Source organism: Loxodonta africana, chromosome 9 (assembly GCF_030014295.1).
Source record: "Loxodonta africana isolate mLoxAfr1 chromosome 9, mLoxAfr1.hap2, whole genome shotgun sequence".
NCBI lineage: Eukaryota > Metazoa > Chordata > Mammalia > Proboscidea > Elephantidae > Loxodonta > Loxodonta africana.
Window position 1 is genome coordinate 54,037,417 of NC_087350.1, and position 8,048 is coordinate 54,045,464.

The 8,048-nt window shown below is 38.5% G+C and overlaps 1 pseudogene; it reads left to right on the forward strand.

Annotated features, from left to right (window-relative positions):
* The first annotated feature begins 3,929 nt into the window (after positions 1-3,929).
* Positions 3,930-5,093, forward strand: LOC100673075 (olfactory receptor 1L8-like; annotated as a pseudogene).
* The last annotated feature ends 2,955 nt before the right edge of the window (positions 5,094-8,048 follow it).

An 8,048-nucleotide genomic window follows, 5' to 3' on the forward strand; every position in this document is an offset into this window, starting at 1 on the left:
AAGTAGATATAACCCAGAGCCTCTGGAACCACACAGAGGTATACTGGGCTCCACTGGGAAGTAAAGAGTTGGCCAACACAATAGGCAAGGACTTCACTCTGTTAGCTTTTGTTATCATTCGATATTCTCTAATTTTCTCTCAGAGATTTTAGATTTTACTGTATTTTACATCTTAATACTTTTATCATTATTATCCTCCTATCCCACTCCCACAGATATTATTCAGTAAGTCTCATGTGGAGCCTGAGAATCTGCATTTTAATAAGCACCCCTGGCAGTCCTTGAACAACACCTAGAGAAAATTACCTTGGCCCTTATATGAGAAGTTGCATGCTTGAAAATCTCTGCTCATTCCTCATGTCTCAGTGGTTTATTTCTAGAATACATGCCTATAATAATACTTCCTTGAGTGCATACAAGGAGCCCTGGTGGCGTAGTGGCTAAGAGCTTGGCAGCTCACCAAAAGGTCAGGGGTTTGAATCCACCAGCCGCTCCTTGGAATCCCTATGGGACAGTTCTACTCTGTCGCATAGGGTTACTGTGAGTCAGAATTGACTCAATAGCAACAGGTAAGTGCATATGGCAACATGTACACAGGCATTCATTGAGGCATTGTTTGTAATAGCAAAAAATTAGAAAAGGTATAAACAACCTAAATGCCCATCAATAGGGGGATGAGTAAATGAATAATGATTCAATACTTCTGTAGACTGGAACAATATGCAATAGGTATAAAAAATAGGGTAGATCTCTATCGCTAACCTGAAAAGCATTATGGATGAAAAACAAGTTGCAAAATAAAATGCTTGAGAATAAATATATTAGGGTAAAAAAAGTATATAAGTGAATGTGTATATTATAAATAGGTGAGAATATATATATATATATATATATAATCTCCAGAAAGAAAACCTCCCATTAAAAATGATTAATTCTTGAAGGTGACAATGGAATAGGGAAGAAGACAATATTTGCTTTTGATTTTATATGCACCTGTAATATTTGAATTTGTTAAAAGGAAACATGTATTGTTTGTAGAATAAAGCTGATAATCATTAAGAAAAACAAATACAATCTGTTGTTCATTGCCATTGAATTTTGTTTAAACAGTAATAACATCATTTTGTGGTAGGGAAGAGGTGATAGGAGGGAGGTCAGACACCCAAAAAGACTCTCAATTCAATGTCCAAATTCTTACTCTGGGGAGAGGCCAGATAAAGAGAAGCCACGCCATGGGTGAAAGGACACAGTCATAGATTCATGGCCAACCTTTTGTGCACCGTCCTGGGGAAAAGTGGAAAGATTAGGGTCTCCTCTTCCAAGGCCAAAATGGTAGTAGCAACAAGAGACCTCTACACGTTGTGTGGAGTCCCTGAGTGGTGCAAACAGTTAATGTGTTCAGCTGCTAACTAAAAGGTTGGCGGTTTGAGTCTACCCAGAGGTGCCTCAAAAGAAAGGCCTGATGACCTATTTCTAAAAAATCAAGCATTAAAAACCCTATGGATCACAGTTGTCCTCTGACACACATGAGGGTGCCATGAGTTGGAATCAACTCAACAGCAACTGGGTTTTTTTAAATAGATTGTGTGGGACAACAGATTGCTTACAAAAATGAAAGACAGATTAACCTAAAATTTCTCATTGAAAATTGTGATCCACCAGACTTACTGGTCTGGCAGAGACTGGAGACACCCTGAGAGTATGGCCCCCCAGACACCCTTTTAGCTCAGTAATGAAGTCACTCCTGAGGTTTGCCCTTCAGCCAAAGATTATACAGGCCCGTAAAACAAAAGTAGACTAAATGGGCATACTAGCCTACAGGCAAGGAACGGAAGGCAGGAGGGGACAGGAAAGCTGGTAATAGAGAATCCAAGGTGGAAAAGGGGAGAGTGTTGACATGTTGTGGGGTTGGCAACCAATGTCACAAAACAACATGTGTACTATTGTTTAATGAGAAGCTACTTTGTTCTGTAAACCTTCGTCTAAAGTACAAAAAAAAGAAGAAAAATTATGATCCATTCATTTACAAAACAAATGCTTGTGGAATGCCCACTCTGTACAAGTCTTGTATGCTTTTGGGGATTGACCAGCTGCCAAAACTGCTTTTTATGAAATTTGCACACGAGCAGGGGGATACAGACACTAAACAATAGACAAAATAAATAGGTAAACTATGTAATAGGATAAAAGGAGTTAAAAAAAAAAAAACCCACTGCCATCAAGTCAATTCCGACTCCTGGTGAACTTACAGGACAGAGTAGAACTGCCCCATAGGGCTTCCAAGGGGCACCTGGTAGATTCGAACTGCCAAACTTTTTGTTCAGCAGCCATAGCTCTTAACCACTACACCACCAGGGTTCCCACTATAATTTGCAAATAAATGCTGGCATTTAACTTTTAAATGAATGAACATACAATGGCCAGTGTTTTAAAATGTGTGCAAATTCCAATGAAATGGGCTCATTCACAATGTGTGAAAGAATATGCTGACTCTAAAGAAATTACTTTAAATACTTTGCTGATACAAGTATTTTCATTATAGAGATTTTTATGGTAGCCAAGAATGCCTAAATAACTAGTATCTTAAAATGTTTGAAAATCCCTATGTAGTATGTACATTCACAAGTTATGAATGAATATGCTGCCTCTAAGGAATTGATTTAAAACACTGGTACAAGAATCCTCATTACGGAGATTTTTGTGGTAACAAGGAATGGAGGCCACTTTAATACGGTATATTAGTTTCCTAGATCTGCCATAACAATTTCTCATAAACTGGGTGGCTTTAAAGAACAGGAATTTATTCTCTTACAGTTTTGGAGACCAGAATTCCATAACCAAGATGTCAGGAGGGTCAAGCTCTCTCCAAGGCTCTAGGGAGAATCTTTCCTTGCCTCTTCTAGCTCTTGGTGGCTCTAGCATTCCTTGGCTTATGACAGCATCGCTACAGTCTCTGCCACCATCTTTACATGGACTTCTTCCCTCCTGTGTCTCTGTGTCATCTCCTCTTCTAAGGACACCGGTCATTGGATTTATGGCCCACCCTAAATCCAGGATGATTTCCTCTTGAGATCCTTAAATAATTACATCTACAAAAATCCTATTTCCAAATAAGGTCACATTCTTAGGTTCTGAATAAACATGAATTTTGCAGGGACACTATTGAATCCACTATACTAGGTAACCAGATGTAACTAGAAAAAAAATTTGTGCAAAACATACATGTTTCTCATAGATATTTTTGGATAAATATATGAAAGATGATTAGAAGAACATAAATTGAATACTCAACATTGGGTGGCCATACTGTACAAATGCAAGTTAATAGGGGGATTAAACAGGGGGAAAAAACTTATTAAAAAGGGGGCCTTGTGTGGATTGATAATGTTAGCATGCCAGGAGCTAAGGAGAATGATTCTCTTATTCTGTGTTCTAGGGGCATGGGAGAATCACTTTATAAATGGGATTCCACATTTCTTTTAGGTTTACCCTGTTGTTTATTTTTGACAGTTTTTTTTTTTTTCCAAAAACAGATAAACTTCAATGTGATAGGACTGAATTTGCTTTGATAGGGAAGGAGTATCATGCAATCTTCGTGTTTAAAATATCCCCAACCCCAAACCCCATTAAGCTCTATCCTCCTGTACTATTTATTTTGCCCATGAAATTGATTCCTGCCTAATATTATACTATACATTTTATGTGTTTGTGATCTATTTCCGCAACTGTACCATAAACTCCACAAAGGCAGGAATTTCCCTGCTGAATTGTTATGTCCCCACAGGAGAACTACGCTTTTCACAGAGTAGGAACTAATGAACCTGAATCAGAGTTCCACCTCTGGTAGTTTCTAAGGGACAGCTCTTCTGATGCTCCAGCTTTCAACATAAGACCCTTGTGATGCTCATGGATTATGGAAGGGAGGAACTCATGAAGGACCATGAGGTTGACAAGTTGTCCCTGCACAGGTGTTAATTGTGATTACATGGAGGAAACAAAGACTTGCTGGATTCTCATGATTTGGGTTATGGAATTAAAGAGTATTAAATAGGAACACATTCTATACAACTGGGCCCAAGTCAATGGAAAGAGTCAACCAAACCAGCAGTGTCTCCGAGTTCATTCTCCTGGGACTGTCCTCAAGCCCAAGGACGAGAAGCCACTCTTTGTCCTCTTCCTCACCATGTACCTCATCACCGTAACAGGAAACCTGTTCATCATTCTCGTCATTCGCTCTGATCCCCAGCTCCAGAACCCAAAGTATTTCTTCTTGAGTTTCCTGTCTTTCACTGACAGTTGTTCCCAAAATACTGGTGAACTTCTTGTCCAAGTAAAAGACCATCTCCTATGCTGGGTGTCTGACACAGATGTATTTTCTGTATGCTTTGCGTAACACCAACGGTTGCATCTTGGCAGCCATGGCCTTTGACCATTATGTGGCCATCTGTGATCCCTTCTAGTATGTCACTACCATGAGCCACCACTGCTGGGTCCTGCTGCTGGCCTTATCCTGTTGCATCTCTTATCTCCATTCCCTCCTGTACATTCTCCTACTGAATCTTCTCACCTTCTATGACTCCAATGTATCCAACACTTCCTCTGTAATATCAAGCCTTTGCTGAAGTTGTCCTGCACCTCAACATTTGTAAATGAAATTGTGATAAAAATAGGACTGGTTATTTTGGTGACCCCTTTTTTATTCATTTCTTTCTCTTATGTACGAATTCTCATCAGGGTTATCAAGATTCCCTCCACTGCAGAGAAACACAAAGTGTTCTCCACCTATTGTTCTCACCTCACTGTGGTAACCCTCTTCTGTGGAAGCATCTTCTATGTCTATTTACAGCCTCTGTTCAGCTACACTGTCAGGGACTGAGTGGAAACAATTGTCTGCACAGTTTTATCCTCCATGCTAAACCCTTTTATTTACAGCCTGAGAAACAAAGACCTGAAACGGGGCCTAAAGAAGCTGATGGGCAGGAGGAAATCCTATCCAGCTCCCTCTTGACAAACACAGGAATGGGATCTGCTTCATTTGGATCTGGTTGCTACTGGTTCATGGCATACATGTCAACCTGTTGGAGATTAGCATGTTTAATTCACATGAAGTAAGGCACTTACAATCATCTTTCATGGCCCAGAAATTGGCCTTGCATCTCCTAAAATTTCAATATTCTTCCTCACATCTCCTCCTCTTTCTCTTCTTCCAAATATTTCTGTACACTAATCCTTTTTCCCACAAATATTTCCTGAACAAATTTTTCTGTTTATTAAGACTGATCCTCCAAAATTCTTCACATTTCAGTATATTGCTGAAAACAATTACTCAATTTTTAGCTATTCGAATGTCTTTTCAAACATTTGAAGAGGCAGAAGAATGGAGGGAGAAAAAAAGAGGAGAAGTGAGGAGGAAGAGGATGAGAGAGATAACTAGTTTATGTCTTTCCCAGAACCCTAGAGATGTCCCTGGTGGGAGGTAGTGTCTCTTTCCCATCAGCTTGGGCAGGACCATGTCTCTTCCTTCCTCTGTATTGCCTATTGTATCTTGTTCTAGGCCTTGTATCAAGCAACAGCTCAATAGTAAATCCCGATGAGCTAAATGACAGTAATTCAGCCCTCAGCTATCCAAATGACTTCTGTATCTATGCTCTGATTATCTAGTATTTTTTCCTTGTAGGTATACTTTCGCTTCTCCAGAACTTTCTTTTAGAAATAATTTTCTATGGACATGTCTTTGCTGTAATCATAACAATCCCTCAGCACACTGTTTTCCAAGTAAGATATATAATGTGTACTTAAATTTATATTCAGAGTCTTAAAGTCAGATGGCCAGAATTATAAGAGAAACAATATTTGAAGGGACACAATTCCTGGTTCAGAACTGTAGGGAGAAATCAGTAGGCAACAGAGCCACCCAGAAAGCCAGTGGATTTTCTGGGAAGTAAAGCATTCTAGACACTTGAGGCAGGAACTCTGGTCTGATTTGGTCTGTTGTTTTTATCTTCTTTTTTTATCATGTTTTACTTTTATAATTTATTGTTTGTTATTTTAGCTTCTTTTTCATAATGAAGATTTCTATAGCTCTTTAATTTTTCTCTTTCTAAAAACATTTTCTTGTTTATTAGTTTTGACATAGTTTTCCCGGTTTCCTTTAGTTCTTTGTCCATGATTTCCTTTAGATCTTTGAGCATATTTAAGACAGTTGATTTAAATTTTTTGTCTAGTAAGTCCAGTATCTGTTCTTTCTGTGAGACAGTTTGTGTTAACTTCTTTTTTGCTGTGAATGGGCCATACTTCTTTCTTTGCATATCTCATAATTTTTGGTGGAAATTGAAGATTTTTCATATTATAATGTGCTAACTCTGGAAATCAGATTCTTCTGCCTTCTTGTGGTTGGTTGTTTCTTGCTGTGGGTTATAGTTACTTGTTTGTTTAGCAACTCATAACTATTTTTTTAAAGGCTGTATTCTTCATTCTGTTTGGTCCCTGAAGTCTCTGTACCTTTAGCTTGTGGTCAGCTGGCAGTCTGACAGAGATTAAATGCCTGGAGCCAGAAAAAAAGAAAAGAAAAAAATACTCTCCAAGTCTTTGCAGATTGACTCTGTGTTGGACTCCTTCAACACTTAGGCAGGCCATTTACAACTCTGCCTTAGCCTTCAATTCCTGCTTAAAATTAGCCCAAAGATCAGTCAGAAGTGAAAGTTTAAGGTCTTCTCAAGTCTTTTTTGAGCACACATCCTGCCCTGGGCAAGAATGAGGCTTTCTAGAGTCCCTGTTATACACTGAAGCCTTTCAAAGGCCTTATTCCTCAAAGAAATTCTCTTCCCAGATTTTCCTCCCAGGTTTTGGATGCGCCTATTGTTTCCCCAATTGTAATCTTTTGCCCCAGGTGGCAGCAACTTGTTCATTTGCCTTTCGATGTTTTTGAGGAACACTCTCCACTTTGTCACTTTTCTCCCCTGAAAAAATTTACATTTAGGTGAAACAGAGGCAAGCTCTTTCATGGAATCCTCAAATAGGTCAAAAACAGACAAACAATTCTCAGGGAACAAGATTTACTGGGCACCCTCCAGAACCATGTACCTGCATCAGGAACACAGACTGACATCTTCAAGACCACTGCTGTACCAGGGAGAGGAGTGGAAGAAGGCTAACTTAAAACATTGCATAGTTCTCCTACTATCACCTTTCTCTTTAAGTCACCTTCTTCTTGATTTGGCATTTCCTTGGTTGCTATAAACCTTTGGCTATTTTCCAGAGTTCCAGAGTTGATTCTGACAGTTTTTGCTTAGTTTTCTGTCTTCATTTTACATGTAAAAAATATTAAGTTGGTGAATACTGTGTTATATATTTTTTACCACAATAAATTCTTTATAAGAAAGGAAGTAAACAAAAAAAAAGTTAATCATAGAAAAATCGTATGATCCAGCAATTCCACCTCTAGGTAAATACCCAAGAAACTTGGAATCAGGAACTGAAACACATACGTGAATGCTCATTGCAGCATTATTCACCGTAGTCCAAAGGTGGAAACAACCCAAGTGTCCATCAACAGATGAATGGTTAATGAAAATTTATTATGTACATACAATGGAATATTACTCGACCATAAAGAGAAATGAAGTTCTGATACATGCTATGACGTGGATATATTGAAAGCCTCATGCTGAGCGAAGAAAGTCAAACACAAAAGGACAAATATTGTATGATCCCACTTTTGAAATATTGAGATTAGGCAAGTGCATAGAAACATAAATTTATTAGTGGCTGCCAGTAGCTGGAGGGAGAAGAGATAGAGAGTTATTGCTGTAGGGGTACTGAGTTTCTCTTTGGGGTAATGTAAAACTTCTTGAAATGGATAGCGATGATGGTAGCACACGTTGTGAATATAATTAATGTCACTGAATTGTACCCTTAAAAATCATCAAAATGGCAAACTTTTTGTATATAGATGTTTACCACAATACTTTTTTAATTAAACATACAAATACCCTGTGTCTACAAAAACCTTGTGTGAGAGTATTCATAGCAGTTTTATTCATAATAAG